This window comes from Nannospalax galili, unplaced genomic scaffold (genome assembly GCF_000622305.1).
Source record: "Nannospalax galili isolate Female #2095 unplaced genomic scaffold, S.galili_v1.0 scaffold591, whole genome shotgun sequence".
Classification (NCBI taxonomy): Eukaryota; Metazoa; Chordata; class Mammalia; order Rodentia; family Spalacidae; genus Nannospalax; species Nannospalax galili.
Genome location: NW_008330926.1, coordinates 461,766 through 480,792, shown reverse-complemented (window position 1 = coordinate 480,792; position 19,027 = coordinate 461,766). Strand labels below are relative to the sequence as shown.

Sequence of the window (19,027 nt, the reverse complement as noted above, 5' to 3'; positions counted from 1 at the left end):
GATAGATAGATAGATAGATGATGATAGATAGATGATAGATGATAGATAGATTATAGGTAGATAGATGATAGATGATGATAGATAGATAGATAGATTATAGATAGATAGATGATAGATAGATGATAGATAGATGATGATAGATAGATAGATTATAGATAGATAGATGATAGATGGATGATAGATAGATGATGATAGATGATGATAGATAGATAGATAGATTATAGATAGATAGATGATAGATGATGATAGATAGATAGATAGATTATAGATAGATGGATGATAGATGGATGATAGATAGATGATAGATGATAGATGGATAGATAGATGATAGATGATAGATAGATGATAGATAGATGATTGATAGATAGATAGATAGATAGTAGATGGATGATAGATGGATGATAGATGATAGATAGATTATAGATAGATGGATGATAGATGGATGGATAGATAGATGATAGATGATAGATGGATAGATAGCTGATAGATAGATGATAGATAGATGATAGATGATATAGATGATAGATAGATGATAGATAGATGATTGATAGATAGATAGATAGATAGATAGTAGATGGATGATAGATGGATGGATAGATAGATGATAGATGATAGATGATAGTACATATAACACACACTATAGATAGATGATATATATAGATATATAGATAGATGATAGATAGATTGATGATAGGTAGATGATAGATAGATAGAGATAGATGATAGATGAGAGAGAGAGAGAGAGAGAGAGAGAGCAGTAAAACAGGAGACTATCACAATATGAAAACAATATTCCCTGGAATTGTGTAGGTGACAAATTCTGGTTTTAAAGTAGGACTAAGTTGGGCATGCATGTTTGTAACCCCAGAACTAGGAGGCTGGGGACAGGATAATGTTGAGTTCGAAGCCAGCCTGGGGTTACAGAGATTGTGTCTTCAAATGACAAAACACAAATTTAATAATAATTAAGTGGGTCTTAAAGGATTCAGAATAGTCTAAAATACCAAGTTTATTAAGGTTATGCCTACTTCAAAAGATGTGAGACCCGAAGAACCTATTTTCTAAGGCTCTCTCTGACTTCCAGGAACAGGTGTTCACCAAGTAGTGCTAGAGTCCACTTTGGGTGCTTTCAGTTCTACTCTACTCTTACTTCCCCACAGCCTGTGAGTCAGGAAGACTTAACCTAGTATTGACCAGAATATTTGATTAGCAAGAAGTGCCTTTACACTGATCAGCTCATTCAAACCTTACAACCATCCTTTGAGAAATGAGTTATTTCACATCAAAGAAACAAACCCAGGAAGGTTAGGTAACTCATCTATCTGGCAGGTGGCAGATCAAGATCCCAACCCCATTATCATATGACTGAATCTCACCTTCAGTTAGCCACACCGAGCATCTCACAAACTATGGTCCACTCAACCCCAGGAAAGTGTGGGAGATTGCAGGGGTCACAGACAAAGGGAGAAAGGTCCTGTAAGAAGGGTTGTGGACCGCTCCTCTGCCTCAGCTCATTTTATACATGGGGTGTTTCCTTGGCACCAAGAGTCCACAAGATGCTCCATGCCACGGTTCTCAGTCAGCAATGTTGACAGCTGGAACCGCGTAATTCTTTGCTGAGGAAAGCTGTCTTCAGCACTGCAGGATTTTTAGCAGCATCTCTAGCTTCTATTTGTTAGATGTCAGATGTCTACAGATGCTGACAGGATCCCTGTACCATTGCTCTATGGAGTGCCGGACTTCTTTGCATGTTCCATGCTATAGAAATAGGACTATATCTTAAAGATGCCAAGAGCTGGTTTCTTACAAAGAAAGGTGAACCTAGAAAACATGAGCTCTGGGTATGTCAAAGTGTACCTGAGGCGACCTGCAGACGGGGTGGCCTACCCAGATGCACCCTGCAGTCCTTGCATCTGTGAATCAGACACATTTGTCCAATTCCTTTGGGAAAGGGAATTAACATGAGGGGGTAGTTTACATAATTGACCATCATCTGGAATACCCTACCAGTATTACCATTAGCCTCCTGCAGTGGTTATGAAAGCCATGGGACATGAACAGGCCTTCCCTTGCAGCATACTGCCTCATCTGCTGACAACTGGTGTTCACACAGCTACAGGGTCCAGGGTCCTTGTCCACACACAAGCTTAGTAGAGAATTTCTCTCCAAGAGTCAAGAACTTATTAATCAAGTTCAGGGGCTACTAGACACTCTCATTTTATAGGATTATCCTAAATGTCATTGTGCTTTAAAATATTTTCTCCTTGGTGAACATGTTCTAATAGAGCTTCTATTTGACCCAGTACAGAAAAATACAGGCATAGAACTGCTCAGGTTTAGGTGAGCCTTAAAGCTCACTCTGTTTGCTCATACTGGATCACCCTGTGCCACCTTGAGGCACGATTGCTTATATTTTGCAGCTCTGGTCAAGTTCTCATTGGCTGTACGAGACTTAAGGTCAGAGTTCAAGGAGGGCACAAACACTTTGCCTCTGAACTGTCAAGCCCAGAAGCCTTACACACATAGTTGAAAACTGTTCACTTTTTCTAATTGCCTTCCCAACCCCAGCCTCCAGAATACATACTTTTTCTGGCTTTGAATGAGAATCGCTTTTCTTACAATCTGAATATAGGCATAAAAGCATGCCATGTCGCTCAAGGATAAGTCAACACCACTCAGCCAAATTCTTTGCATTCATCTGTTCAGTAAGAAGTTGTACAGCTTTTCCTGTGGAGATACAGACAAATGTCTACTGACCCCAATTAAGGAACCAATAACAGATCAAGTAATGAGTCTACCAAAGTCCAAATTGGTCAACTAATAAGTTGATGGGGATTACTTACAGGTATACTGGTAAGGAGTTATTTACAGGAATATGGGTTGACTCAAAGGAAGCTCCATCACCCAAAAGCCCACCCCCTTCTACATGAGGACTCATGAAAGTTTCCTCTCCGGAGCACTCTGAATGACTTGCAGACTGTTGGGGACAGGCTACAGGGTTTCCTGCAGGCACCTGGCTGACTGGAGATGTGACTGTGCATATATCCTTGGGGAGTCGGCCTTGCGTCAGGGACTTCCTGAAACTTTTGAGTTGTTCACTTCCTGAGCTTGTGTGTTTTATTTACTGAATCTTAAGAAGCATCCATGCAGGATACCATGGGCCAGTTTGAAGACAATTGCTATGCAGTAGAAACTGGGATGAGACAGTCCCTATAGTACCTTAAATTTGAGTGGGGAGGTCCAATGCCAATATTATTTGCCAGAATGGTTCCAGAAGATCCCTCCAAATCTTTAGTATCCTGCTTTCCAGTTCTCAAAGTTCCATGACCATGGCCCTCCAAGAAGAGCCTACAATCGTCTAGGGATGCCTTGGTGGCACACTACCAGAGTTTAACTTGTAAACATACCATACTACCACTGTCCTTTACTACGGAGCTTGAGCTATGACAGGTTTTCCTTTGACAGAACAACACCCCCTATTTTTTTTTCTACATGACTGAATTTTCCTAGAAACTTGGGAGTGAGTTTAAAGGACCTTCCAGCTCACTCACAAGAACGAGACCCGTTCCAGCCCTCTCATGAACTCCCCTTCCCTCTCAGGTCCGTCAGGGCACCCGTGAGGGAACTGCTGACACTGCGTCAGCAACTCAAAGAAGAGCAGATCCCAAGGCTGTGGGCCGGGTGCTAACTTTTATGGGAATTCCTCTCCAGCATGCTTTTCCACAGCCCTCGATCTTCAAGACATGGGCACATCTGCACAGCAACATATACTTCCTTGGAATGTGCTGCACAGATGGGGCAAGTCAATCATAGCTGGTGCTACAGGCAAAGGATTTGAAGTTGAATAAATCACAAATGTTGAATAAAGTCAAACTCTGTTATAGTTGAATTCTGTCTTTTGGTATATATATATATCCAGAAAAGAGTATTTTTCCAGAAATGCTACAAATTGGTTTAACTGAGCACTATATCAAATGACTGACTTAGAAAGGAGCTGTGAGGCAAGAGTTATAGATATGGGCACCCCCCCTCAATAGAGTCACATCTAGAGAGTCACATCTTCTGTTTCAAGTTCACTTCCTGCCATCTTTTTATTGAAAAGGGAGGCATTGGGTTTTTATTCTCTCAGTATAAAAGTTCAGTTGTCATCTGTTAAATGTCCGTGTGATAAGATGCCACAGCTCTCCTGCTAACACTGGGTCCTGATATAATTCATATTTCTTGTGTTCTTTTCACTGTGAACACCTTAGCCTCACTTCTTATTCGGCTCACCTAATAGCCTGTGACAGCCTTCTAGGTGTCTCCCAGTTTCGGTCTCTCCCCATCCGTCTACTGTCTGCAGATATCCAGAGAGATATTGCTGCTCTCCCAATGGCTACCCATCTTCTAGCCAATGAACTCCAAGAGTCTATAGAAAATCTATCTTAAGATGAACAGTGCCCAAAGATAAGTAAAATAGTACTGTCCTTCCAATTCACAGACAATCATGTACCTAAGTTTTTAAAATATAGACAAGGGCGTTGGAGAGATGGTTCCGTGGTTAAGAGCGTTGGCTGCTCTTGCAGAAGACCCAGGTTCAGTTCCCAGAACCCACATGGTGGCTCGCAGCCATCAGTAACTCCAGTTCTTGGGAACCCAACATCTCCTTTGTCCCCCATGGGCATTGTACAACACAGGTACACATACATACATGCAGACAATACACTCATACACATAAAGTAAAAATAGTAAAATGTTTTAGAATACGGACCAGGAGCACAAGGCAGCATATTCACTTGTGGGTGGTGGAAAGAACCTGCAGACGCTCTGGAGGTTGGCGACAATCCTTAAAGGATACAGAGAAGCCAAGAGTGCTGTTCCCAGAATGGAACGTGCCGATGAGAGACTGAAGAGGATGCATTGACACAGACAGGCTGTCAGGGTTGCCATATTTTAGAGAGATTTAAGAGAAAAGCCTAAAAGAAGATTTAGGAAAGTATTGAGAAAATGTCTAGCAAGTTTGGGTTTAAGCATGGGCATCCAGAATGACAGATAAATAGTCAACAGGTTGAATTGATTTGGGCCTTACACATGTGAACCCACAGCCATAAACAAGTGGCCAACAGGTTGAATTAATTCTTCAGGTATATTTTCTTCAACAGCCTTGCATGAGCTAACTCTGTTTTGAAAAGCAACAACAACAAAAATATCACACAAAAATTTACCTTTTCAAATTCTTTTGCAAAATCTGGCAATCCTGGCAGCTTTCGATATGCCAACAATCAGCTGGTACTGTGGAGAGGGTGGCCTGTAGGTAGGGCTCCTGCCCTCCTCACAGATCCCCTACCCCATGCCAAAGCTTTCTCACATCTTGTGTGCATTATTGCTTCTCTTAAAGGATGCAAAACTTTACCCTCCAGTGTGTCTACCAAAAATGGGAAACACGAAAGTGCCTAAGAAGGACACGTATTTCAAGAAAAGTCAGTTGAAAACATTCTTTGTGGAATGAAGAATGTCTGTATTTAATGAACAAAATTAAATTTCCATCTAAAGATAGCAAGCCACTTACTTTGGTTCTTTATGCTTTCTGTGTGGTAGCATTTGCCATTTGAGTCTAGAATTTCCAATAGGAAGCTATGAAATGTTGGGGGAAGAGAGATTTCATCCTTGATACTCTTCATTAAAACACACACAGAGAGAGAGAGAGAGAGAGAGAGAGAGAGAGAGAGAGAGAGAGAGAAGGGGTAAGGAGAAAGAGAGAGGAGTTTAGAATCTTAGAATCTTTGTAAACTCCCTGGAAGCAGGGTAGACACCACAGGGTCTGGCTGTCCAGATGCAGAAGGAAGAATGAGAGCTTTCAACCCAGGTTCTGATAGCACAGTGGTTACTTTCCTAGGAACAGAGATCAGGAAAACCACTGACTTTGGAACACAACTGGGAATATGAATCCAGATTTTAAGACATTTATCTGAGCCACTTGGAGTGAGACCCTTTGGGTGTGCTTCTTCATCTCCCTAAGCTTGGGCTTGTCGTTAGCTTTAAAAAAATATCCAGAGTGGCCACAGTGTCTATCCCACAGTTTTTTTGTGGTTGGAGGCTTAAGAGGAATGGCAGTTGTGCTCAATGGTTTGGGCACAGGGTTTCAAGAACCAACCCTAGGATCAAGCCCTAGGATCAGGCCCTAGCACCACCTCTCACTGAATTCCCTTTGTCTGTGGAATGGAAATAATCAGCATTCCTTTCTCATAAGCATATTGTGAATGTTGAATGAGGTACATGCTTTGTATTTGTTACTTTTCTGTTGCTATGATAAAACACCATGACCAAGGCAACTTATAGAAGGAAGAGTTTATTGGACTTTACAATTCCAGAGGGGTAAGAGTCCATCATGACAGGGAAGCATGGCAGCAGAGGTGGCCTGAATAGAAAGCTGAGCACTCATATGGTCAAGCAGGCACAGAAAACAGAGAAAGGGAAACTGGAAATGAGGGAAGGCTGTGAACTCTCAAAGCCTGCCCCCCGCCCCCCCATGACGTGTCTCCTCCAGCATGGTCATACCTCCTAAACCTCCACCAGCAGACCCCCAACAGGGGCCAAGTATTCAAACACTTGGAGCCAATGGGGGGCATTCTCATTTCATTCTCATTCTTGTTTCAAACACTACATGTTTGAAAGACATATCTCCAATACATATGTGATTAGCTAAATCAATGCTAGCACACTGGCAAGGATGGTGATGGAATGAGCCATAAAACACCTGCCTGGCATCACAGCCACTTGGGGATTGGCAGCAACCTCCTCCACACTGACTGTCCCTTGTTCCTGTAACTCAACTGTTTTGAGGTGATTCCTACAAACAGGCTTTGAAAGTACTGTTTAAACACAGGAGGCTGTTGATTTATCCCATGTGTTTACCTTGTAGCATCACAAATTTTTACGGCAGTTTCATTACATGAAATTCTTGTGGAATAGGAAGAACAGGTTTTACCACACAGTCTTACAGAGAAGGAACTGAGGCACAAACAGATTTGTCCAAGGGCCTCCAGAAAAGCCAGGTCTAAATCCCTGATCTTTGCCTGCCCAAGTGACAGCTCTGTCTCCCCATGGGACCTGTCTTAGGCAGATTCTAGTCTGGAAGGGACCTTGATTTGCTTCCTAGCTTAAGACAACAGTTTGTTTGTCATGGTAATTAAGTAAAATCTGCAAAATGACATAAAGGGTTCTTGAGGTCTCCTGTTTTGTCCAGATTCTGCTAAAATTTTACCCTGAATTTGAGAGGAAAACTATTTTTAAAAATAAGATATGAGCTGGGTGTGGTGCACACACATTGGATCCCAACTCAGGAGGCAGAGATAGGTGAGTTCGAGGCCAGCCTGGTCTACATAGGGAGTTCCAGGCCAGCTGGGGCTACAGAGAGACCTTGTCTCAAAGAAGAAAAGAAAGAAGAAATCTGAGCTACAAGGGATGAGAAAGTGCTTAGTTTATAAATTCGTGGTGCATACATTCCGTGGGTGACCTCAAAGTCACTCCCACTAGTCTGTCAGCACCATGAGTTCAAGGCCACATCTGTGTTTTCTCTGGCAACAAGCACGGGGGTTGGGGAGAAGGCAGGAAAAGGCACACATCTCCAGGCAATTGTACAGACGAAGGGACACTGTCCTAGAAACCAGCCTCTGGCTCCTCGCGAGACCTTGAGCAAGTCACCAATCCATTCCGAGCATTAGTTTTCCCAGTACGGGAAGTGTAGTAGCTGGCTTCTCGAAGCCCTTCCAGCTCTGATGGTCTGTGACCCAGTTCAATGCTCTTTCCCCAAGCCACATGGGTCAGTCTGCATCCTGCTGGATAACTGAGAGATAAGCCCTCTGACCCCAACTCCTGATTTCTGTGCAGTGTTGTTTACTTAGAACATGCCCTGGACCTTCAGTCTGGGCTGACCTCAGCCTCTGCAGCAGTTCGCATTCTCTGGGAGGAGACAGGAGGCCTTGGCCTCAGAAGGAAAGGAGAAACGGATGGAGCTTTCTCATGAATTTCCACTGTAGTCCCAGCAGGAATCCTCCCTCTGAGATGCTGGGCCCCAAATACCAATTCCTGCTAACTGAGGAGAACCAGCAAGTAAAAATGAGCTTCAGGTATAGCCAAAGCTTATTTTATGCAGGAAATGCAAACAGCACAGGCTATGGGGTGACAAAAACCAGAACGAAGCTCTTCATGCTAGGGCATGAGTATGTATGCGTGTGAGTTAGGAGTGCTGGGGTGTAGGTATACAGGGTGTACATCCATGTGTTTGTGTGTACACAGGGTACCCTTAGAAACATGCTGGTAAAAATCAGAACTTGAATTTATTTTCCCTCCAGAGGGGGAAAGGCAGGGGAAGGTACTCATTTATTGACGAAATGCTGACTGCCTACAATTTACTAGAGTGTAAGGTAAAACTCACATTGCATTGAGTAAACAGACAGTAAACAGAGACAATCTTCAAATTATCTAGTGAGCAATAAGCTGACAGGCAAAGAAACAAAACAGAGCTGGTAAAGGGTTCTAGGAAGATGCGTGTTCACTGTGATTTAAACATGCTGGGCATGGGGTGTGTGAAAGGGTGACGTTGGAGCAAAGACAATGAAGAGGAAGGAAGTCCTGTGCTTTCTGGAGGAAAAGCATTCCACTCAGAGGGAACAGACAGCACAAGGACTCTCAGGAGGGAGAATCCCTGATGGTTTGAAGAAAGGAACTAGAAATGAGAAATGCAAGGGGGACAAAGGTGGAGGCCGGGAGGGGAGCTAGGGAACAGGGTTCTTGCAAGGTGCTGCCAGGTGATAGCAGACTTTACTAGCTGCGTGGACACCCAGTGCCTCCTTTGAGGCACCTTGCAGGAAGATTCGCGCCCATGTTGTATGTTTGGGGAAACAAGTCTGGAAAGGATGTGTGTTTGTAAATGAAAGGAAGTGGGAGGCCAGAGGGGGAAAGGAGATGCCTCCAGGTATATCATCCTCCACCCAAATAGAAAGACACTAATGCCTCAGAAACAAAGATAAACAATGCTAAAATAATTAAGAAATAATGAGTTTCATATAATCCATTTACTTATGATACGTTTATTTCATTGTAATTTTTCTGAACTTGATCTTTAAAGACGGTAGTATGACTGTGTTTAACAACGAGAGAAAATCCTTGAAAAGTTGACATTGGCCTTGTAAGCTAATAGACAATTTCAGATTCAACACTTGGGAGGTGGAGGCTAAAGTGTAACAGGACTGAGAAGGCACCAAGGCTCCTGATTCCTACCTCAGTGCCCCTGAGGGATTTCTGAGCAAAGATTTGCTGATGTAAATTTGGGTTTGAGGAGGCAAGGTCCTGAACTGTGATGGTGAACATGCCAGCTCACACATTCCTGAAACTGCTGACGACACTTCCCAAGCAGAGCCCTTTAGCGCTGGCGGATCTGCCATCCCCACAGTCCAGACTCTGACATGCCTGTGCCTGGCAGACTATACTTGGAAGAACACAACCACCCTTTGTGTTTTCTCTCCCCAAGCAATTTTCTGGCATTGAACTGTAGCCTCCCATACTGAAGGGATTTGCATGTGAATGAGCAGCCCCCAACCCCAGAAGAGATGAGATGGAGGAGTCTGAGCCATTCACCAGCCAAAAGGAGTATAAATCCCCCTGACCCTCCTCCCCAGCTAAAATCCTCAAAGCCCTCTTGCTGCCCCACCACAGCCTGCTCCTGCTGAAACATAGGGTGCTGCTGGTTCCCACCTGCGGGGTGCTGGGATGTCACGTCCCAGGCTCTGGGCCAGACCCCTCCCCTGCCAGCCCTTTCTTCTCTGGTTGCACATGCTGCTCTTTTCTGTCTAATGGCTCTCTGAGAATAGGCCATCCTTCTTGGCACCAGTGGCCTTTGCAGAGTCTCGGGACCCGGGAGCTCTTTCTCTGGCTCTCATTCTTTATGATGTGTCTTTGCATGCGCACAGTACATTCTTAGGGGGTTTCCAAGGTCCATTAGGAGGCTCTACTGCGATTAGCAAAAAAAAATAAATATAACACTGACCCGGGAAGAGCCCTACTCCTGGACCATCTTGGTATAAATTTGAATAGGATTTAGTTTCTCTACCTAAGCAATAAAAGATATATACACTTAGGTCTTTGAACGACTTTTCCAGCTCTGACCATTTATAAAATTATGTGATTCTAATTACTTGACTAGACCTGGAGGTTGGGCCATCTGAATTTTATTTGGGGTACTATGGTTTTAGGGAAGTTGTGTCACCTCTCTAGACTCAGAGCTATGATGTCTGTCTGAGGTACATTCATTACATTATTGTGCTTAGAGGCAAATAGAGTAGAGATCAAAGTGTCCCAATCCACTGGAATGATGGTGATGTATCATCAACATCATTTATTTTTGAGAACCATGCGACACGGCCAGGACTGCAGTACCAGCCTCTAGCACCTCTATTGGAGATCAGCTGTAGTCTTCTGTCAGCTGTTATTTTCACACACGTGGCTTTCAGGAGCTTTTGAAATGCACCGCACACCCCAGCACACAGACTGGCTAACTCCTTTTTCTCTATCTGGTGTCCAGTACCTTTGGTTTGCTTCTATCCATGCTCTTTGACTGAAATTTGAAGCCACATGCTGGAGTAGAAAGATTGGGTCATCAGCCACTTGTCCCCAGAGGTGAAGGTGGCCCTGTCTTCTTACCAAATAGTCCCTTCTATTTTATGCCTCTTTTTTTCAGTCTAGATTCTGCATATGAAGGCAGACATGCTATATTTCTCATTCAAGTCTGGCTTCTTAGAGCAATGTACCTTGAGCCCATTTCTTTTTAAGCCTAAGAACAAAAACAACAGAAAAAGAAAAACTATAGTTTAGGGCTAACTCCTTGCACTTAGTGCTCTCAACTGCATGTGCTCAGCACAGGCACAATCATATCACATCGTATAGTTTCCACCACTTTTTCCCTTGCTAAGAATTTTCCACTAAGAATATTTCCATTAATGTGGTAACTAATGGCTTCCTAATGTTTGCTAAGTTAATGCTAATTTAACTATGTTTCTAGTTTAATTATTATATGTGACTGTTATTTATGTGCTCATAATTTTTTCTTCCATGTTTAGACTCTTTTACCCAAAGTTATATTCCTATGCATGAAACCAAGGATAACTTTGTAAACGTAATCCAAAATGTTCTGATGTATCTTGGAAAGCAATAACTTTATCTCTTCAGATGATAGTGAAAAGGTGGTATTGTTTTGGGTAAGGGTGCCATCAAAAGGTAAAAACAGAGACAAGGTGACCTTCAAGTTTCCAAGAACTTGAAGATGGTCATACTCCAAGTTTCCACTCACAAATGTCAATCTTACTCATTCTCCCCGAACATCTCACCCCATAAAAGTGACCCATCACTGAATAATAACTCCAACCCTTGGTGGCCAAACAGCATATTTTGTTTGTTCACAATTCCATGGCCAGAAGCTTGAGCTAGACTCGTTAGGCTGATCCTTTGCTAGATTAACCTACGGTCATCTATGAAGTGACAGTTTTTCAGAGCATCACTGAAGCTCAAAGTTCCAAAATGACCTCACATTTCCATCTGATGGATAGCGGTGAGTGTCAGCTGGTTGATTTAGAGATCCCAGCTGGACAGCATGTCTCCGCCCTATGTCACCTTAGTTTCTCCAAGAGGCCCCGTAAGGCTACTTCTCATGGTGACCTCAAGGCAATATTCTGCATGTGAAATGGTATTAAAGGAAAAACAAACAGATAAAATGATGATTAAAGAACAGTAGACAGTCTTACCCAGGAGCATTTCTACAGTATAAGGACTGTAGCAATGGAATTTTGCAGTTAGCATGAGAGATCACCCAGTTCCAAATACAGCCCAGGCAGGTGAGAATTCACAGCCACAGGGTAGGAAAATTATTAATAGAAATCACGAGGGCTAAAGGGGATTGTGGCTAAACCGATCTAATAAGATACTTAGTGAAGACAGGCCAGGATAATCACATACCACCTGGGGGATAGTGGGACAAGAGAAACCACATCAGATACCTAGGATGATGGGGTGGGGAGTCCTTGCTAAAATGACTTGGCAGGGCTCTTTACTAATACTGGGTTTTGCACAAATGAGCCTAACAGAAAATTTAGAAGTTTTACTAAAGTTGGGACAAGTAAAGAATCTTTATCAATAACTACAAGGCTCCTTGAGGCTTAAATTTTAAAAAGGCATGTCACTTCTAACACATCATGTGCTTTTTGTCAAGACAAGCCACCAGATCAATTCATGAACAGCAGAGTTACATTACAAAAGAGTCATGTATAGAAATAGAAGGGGTTATTATGGGTACTTTTTGTAAACACTATAAACACCCTCTAGTCAAAATGATTCCTGTCCTTTTCACATAGCAAACATACTTTCACACTCCCACCTAATTACATTAGCAGGTCAGACTTGACATCCAGGTCAGCCTGATAAACCAGGTCCAGGTGCAGACGAAACACCAAGGCATAGCTTCTCTTTGCCAGAGATCTCTGAACCTACAAACTTCTTTGCCCTCGACATACCCGATGACTGATTTCCTTAGTGATGTAAGAATAACGTAAACATAGTAGAGCGACCACTGAAAGGTAGGAGGGATGGAAGTCACTCAGCAATCACCACTTTATAAAGTCAATCAAGTGTGTGTTGACTGCTCCAGGTATTAGGGATGTTGCCATGATAGGGTCTAGTTCTGCTCTCTGGGAGAGGTTGCCAGTCCATTGCTCTCTGTGGCCTGGACCTTGGTTCTGGACCTTGGTTCTGCCTCTAACTTCATACCTTCACCTTCTGAGACACTCTTCCCTTCCCCTAAGAAAGCTTGTGTTTGCAGCCAAGTGCTCTTTTCAAAGGATTTTCTCTCTTAGAAGCCTTGGGCTAGGGGCCTCTTCTCATGTGAAATGGTCTCAGTCATTTCTAGTCCCAGCTGACATGTCTCCCTTTAAGTTTCTTTTGAGTCTTCTCCATATAAGAATACAGCCAAGTGTGGAGGTACACAGCACTCAGGAGGCAGTGGCAGGCAGATTTTGTATGAGATTGAGGCAAGCCTTCATCGACATAGAGAGTTCTAGGCCAGCTGGGGCTCTAGAGAGACCCTGTCTCAAAAAAAAAAAAAAAAAAAAAAAAAAAGAAAAAAATATATAGTGCACTTCTTTATACAAAACAATAGTATAATAATGATGATGATACCTAGAGTTCTTGTCAAAGTCAGCTTCTCTATTTAAGAGAACATTCTAGAGTCCTTAAGATTCTTACATGACATTGGATTTGGATAAGTTCTAAGTACTGCCTTGGATCTTTTAGATCTTAACACACAGGTCTTACAGTCACATCTTTGACCTAATCTGTACTATGAAGTCATTTTTTTTTTCTTTCCGAAGTCTTTTTCTAGTGGAAAGACTAATTACCAACCCTGCATTGGGCCCTTTGTATGTTCTCTAAATTCTGGTTGCTTCTTCCTGAAAATCACACATTTCCCAGCTAACTACACCTATAGACACTCAGCATGCTGTCTGGATGTCTCCTTGGCCAGATCCACAACTCCACTGCGTGGATCATCTTCTAAACTGTTAGACTACAGCCAAGTTTGACAGTTGTTTCACAGCAATCGCTCACGTGGTCTTTTTTCAAGACCTGTAGCAGTTTCCTTACAACTTTTCTATGGAGTCTATTTGTGAGCCAGTCCCTAAACCAAGACCAACTGATCTAATTTTCTGGTATTCCAGCATCTTGCTTCTGGTACCAATAACTCTGTCAGCTGACATGCAATCAGGAGATACAACCTGAGTTTCTATGAGTCTAATGAGATCATGGCAGCCATGGACATGGGTGCTCATGCATTAGTTGGGAATGAGAAGTTGCAGGGCTACAGAAAACGTTACCAAGCAGTTCTTCTAAAGCCCTAGCGTGAGTGGAAAGGTTAAGAGAATCTAATGAAAGAGGCCTTTGACAACTCTTGGCTCAAAGAAGATGCCACATCAATGGGTCCACATGCACACATCTGTTGGTAGGCATGGACCACTGATGGTGATCAGAGCCTGTAGTAGGCAGGAAGAGTAGAGATGTAGAGACATAAGAAGGCAAATTAGAATCTACTGGGGTTTCTCCATCTGTCCAAATGTCCTTTACAAAGCTCCTCCTTGGGTCAAATCTAACTTGGAATTATACAGGGAAGGAAATGATGGCGTCCTGAATTAACTAAATTGTTAATAAGATACTACAGTACTGACTCTGAATGTCTGCCTACACTGAGTTTAAAATGGTCTTCATAGGCCCAGAGTAAGTTTTGAAAAGGCTCCCAGGTGAAGCCTGTAAGCAACGACAAGCCAACGCACGAGGTGTCCGAACTGTGGAAATGCCGCTCTTTGTCTAATGTTAAAGGAGCTTTTAACATTTTTGACCAGTGAGTCAAGAGCACTCAGAAAGCATCAGAACCGCAATCCAGTGACTCTGACCAGAGAATCTGGATGCTGTAATTCTGGGTCTGGATCTGTCACTCGCCACATTCATCTAACACTAGATCATTCATCACTCACTCAGTTCCTACTCACTCAATTCATTTAAAGTACCTGGACTTCACCCTCCTCATCTAACCAAACAAGCACCATTGTTCCTGAGCTGATTTCTGCATACATTCCAAAACTGGTGTGGCGCCTCTTATGCACATATGCTGAGTAGCCCTAGTGGTCCCCCCGCAGAAATCCACCCAGGTTCCTGCTACCTGCCTTAGTTTTGTTTAGGAGGTTTATGTTGAGAACATTCATAAAAAAACAAACACTGGCTTCTCCTCTTGAGATCTGACTTCCAGCTCTCTGCACAAGAGGCCCCCTTATGTTATACCAGGTGGCTGGGCTAGGGAGACATAAAGTTGATCGAGACTCTGGACACCCTAACCCTTCACCATTCTGCCTGTACGTTCTCTGCCACGCAGCCTGCTGCTGACTCTATCTGCCTAAATCTTTCTCACCTGACAGTCCTCAGCTCAAAGGAAATTTAACTTCTCCTGAGTGATTTCTTTCTTCCAACCCCACGTTCCCCTCCTCCTCCTTCTCTTTGTGTGACTGGAAATCAAACCCAGGACATGCATATGCTGGGTTAAGTGCTCTATGACTCAACTATATATTTAGTCCCTAAATATCTTATGAATATTCTCAGCTGGATGCATTTTTTTCCCTTCTTTAAAACTCGGAGGCGGACCATCTCGCATTGAAGTTACCATACCCTGACAACATCCTAGCACACACATTTGAACATTTATCTTATTCTCCTACTAAATGTCACATTCCCAGAGGCAGGGGGCATGCTTATTAAGCACATGTCACAAAGGAAATATTTGCTGGCATACTTCATATTATAATCCAGACAGAACTTGGTGTATAAATATTTGTTGAATTGAGTTAAAAGAAAACAAGTTGACTACATGCAACCACATGCTGGTGTCCCAAATAACAAGACTACAACACCATGGCTGCTGCAATAATGAAGAAAAGGACTGAAGAGACTGTGGTCCTCACTCAAGTGGACCTCTATTGTTATGATTTTTTTTTCACCTGAGAAGTCACCTCCACCAAGTTGATATGATGACTCCAGGTACAGGACAGTCAAAATAGAAGCCGGAGCTCAATCCTGCTATACCCAGAGGCAACTGATCTCTGTAGAACTTTATAATGAAACATTGGAATACAAATGTTAACCAAGGCCAGTGACCACTCTATTTAGGTTATGACTGGAGCTGTCACTGAGCCATATTCTCTCTGGGAGAAAATTCCATGCACTCAAGATAAAGTTTCAAGAGACTGTCAAGAAAAAAATTGTTTGGCCAAGGGTCTATGTCTTTTGTCATGTGCTCTCTGTGTTGGTGGTTCTTTACCCAGTTTCAGAACCATTTCAATAGCAAAACTGGTATCAGAAATGCTGATGTTATCTCTCTGTTCTTCCAAAAGTCACGTCCCACTTCTGGACCTCTGCTTCCTCTGGAAGGAGGGAAACTGAAAGCCCCTTAAAGGGGTCTCCCAACGTGATACGCTCAGATCCTACCCAGGGCTGAAGACTGTCCTTTTCTGCTTCTAAAACTGTCTCAGACTCAGTCTCTGTGACTCTCAGCTGAGGCATGCATACCTGTTCTCTGGAATGGGGTGGCTGTAGGGCAATCACGGTTGATCATCAGGAAAAGATCAGAAAGCCCAGAAGTTGCAAGGAAAGAGGGAACTTACCACAGTTCCCTCTTTAGTCTAAATGATCTCTGGTTGCTCTCACTTGAAAGGGCCTATGCTTCATACTGTAGAACCCAAGAGGCTGTGGGGCCCTTCCTGCCAAGCTATAGGAAAGTTGTTGTGGCTGGAACTGTTATGGCACAAAGTACAACTATTCATTGATAATCTGTCTTTAAATGGGTCACTATGGATTACAAATAAGATCAAGTTCATCAGGCAGCCTAGATGTGAATGTTGAAATTTCCACTCTCTATCCTATAGATAATTTCTTTATTTTATTGCCATGATGTTTTGTAGGACACTAATTTCCTGATCAGCAAGTTCAAAATCCTGCTTCACAGGTGGATAAGTGAAATGATAAACCTAGAGTAGTTTATGTGGGACCAGGAACAGAAGCTCAGACCACTCGCTATTGGGGCACCAATGCTAAGATCGAGCACTGCCTGTGCAGTTATGCAATGAAGAATCTCTTCCCATATCCTTGCTGTCAACCTATTAAGTCTTCTTCCTATTAAATTTTAACAAGAGCAGTTTAAGTAGGTTCTAATTTATAACACATTTGAAATAGGCAAAAGGGGGCTAGAGAGACGGCTCAGTGATTAAGAGAAGAAATGGCTGCTGTTGCAGAGGACCCAGGTTCGGTTCCCAGTACCCACGTGGTGGCTAACAACCATCTGTAACTCCAGTTCAAGGGAATCATATGCCCTCTTCTGACTTCCAAGGGCATTGTACTTACATATGTGCACTTACATATGTGCAGGCAATACATTCATACACATAAAATAAAAAGAATAAATAATATATTTTAAAAAATAGGCAAACAGAAAAGTACAGGTACCAGACTGATTAAAAGACAGAAAGTAGAACACCTCATCAAGAAGACATAAAAACTGCAAAGGCATAAAGCTCAGCAGCATTCCATGTAGGGCCAATGGTACACAGCTCCGTATCCCTGAGGGCTCCATTTAAATGTAATATCATGATTTTCTAATTTGTAACAATGTTCTAGATCACCAAGGAAAGCATACTGTGCTTTACTTGAGAAAATGGTGATTTATATAAAGCACTTTTTAAAAGGAAGAATTATACACAAAAGAAAACAGTAATTTTAAGGATTACTGTTAGAAAACCTCCAGCTATCTGGAAAACTCAGCTAAGAACAATACCATGCCAGCTGGGATCTTCACGGAGTGGCCTTCCAACTGTGTGAAAAAAGGCACCTTCTACAGTCAGAGGCTGGTGGGAGTTTGCTGCTATCTGCAGAGAGACAGGACAAATAGCAAAGCCATGAGCTCATCCTCTGTTTACACTTCAATTCCCAACATTCGTGATTAATCATGCCTGTGTTTTGTTGCCAGGGCAAATTGCTTTCCTCTAAAACTCCTTCTTATTTTAAATAAATAAATCATTAGCTTCAAAACAGAAGTGTCAAATGTCAAGATCTTCCTTGCTAAGCTAATGAACAGAACAATGAATTTATTAGAAGCTACTTGATATAGACAGCCTTTGAGAACTTCGCCTGAGTGACTTTGCAAGGCAACAGAAATCATTCTCTATAAGATTATTTCATGTAGCTTGGGTGGAACATCAGTTCAGATATTACAAACAGAAATCCAAAGAGTCAAGTGAGGTGTAAGATGATGGAGTGGGGACGAAGAAGCAGGGCAAACCACATAGTCGAATAGACCAAGCAGCTATCTCCCAGAGCAGACAAGACACATAAAGTCAGCTTTAGGTGACCAGAGGCCTATCTCTGCTCTGTTCTCTGAATTTTCACATGGCTTCTGGCTCTTCCAAATTGGGGGAATTCTTTGACAAGTAGAAGAATTTTGTGTCTGGTTTCAACACACACACACACACACCCACACACACACACAGAGAGAGAGAGAGAGAGAGAGAGAGAGAGAGAGAGAGAGAGAGAGAGAGAGAGAGAGAGAGAGAGAGAGAGAGAGAGAGAGAGAGAGAGAGAGAGAGAGAGAGAGAGAGAGAGAGAGAGAGAGAGAGAGAGAGAGAGAGAGAGAGAGAGAGAGAGAGAGAGAGAGAGAGAGAGAGAGAGAGAGAGAGAGAGAGAGAGAGAGAGAGAGAGAGAGAGAGAGAGAGAGAGAGAGAGAGAGAGAATTTCTGGATGATTCCAATAAATAGTTTCTGTGTTTTTAAAGACTATCTATTAAATATAGTTATCATTACATAAATTCTTGTTAAATAAATTTCAGTATCTTCCAGGCACAACATCAATGGCATTCAAAGTCAACCAAAATCTACTTTACAAATATCCTTCCAAGTACATCTCCTCCCACAGTCTGTGCAGACTCCCTGGCTTCTCACAGTTCTCACAATATACATATATATGTGTGTATATATATATATATACATATATATGTATATGTAGTAGTTTTAGTTCTTGTTAACATATATTTATTGGCTAAATACTATGTGCCAAATTTTATTCCACGTACTGAGGACATGTCTGTTTTTTTCTTTTTAAATCTGTCCAAATTTCCTGTAGCTTATGTTCCACTGGGGATCTTTCACCTCCTGGTGCCTCTCTGAATGCTCTAGCCACACTGTCACAGCTCTGCCTGTGTCTGTCCATCTGAAGGCTGCCGTCCTGTGCAGAGCACTGTGTCTTACTCAGCTTTCATCACCCCATCTCGGGCTTCTCTCAGTGGCAGGCACACATTGGATGCTCCACGAATGAGTTACTCTGTGTAAAGTTTCTTTTCACTGGAAATTTGGTTAAGTTCCTGCTGCATACAGAATCCATCTTTGAGATTATTTAGCTCTTTTTGAATTTTGCATTG

General features: G+C 42.6%; 1 protein-coding gene across 4 annotated transcripts in view; it reads left to right on the top strand.

Annotated features, from left to right (window-relative positions):
• Masp1 (mannan binding lectin serine peptidase 1) overlaps positions 1–19,027 on the top strand; it is a 65,848-nt gene that overhangs the window by 6,882 nt on the left and 39,939 nt on the right. The gene's annotated exons all lie outside the window — the stretch shown is intronic.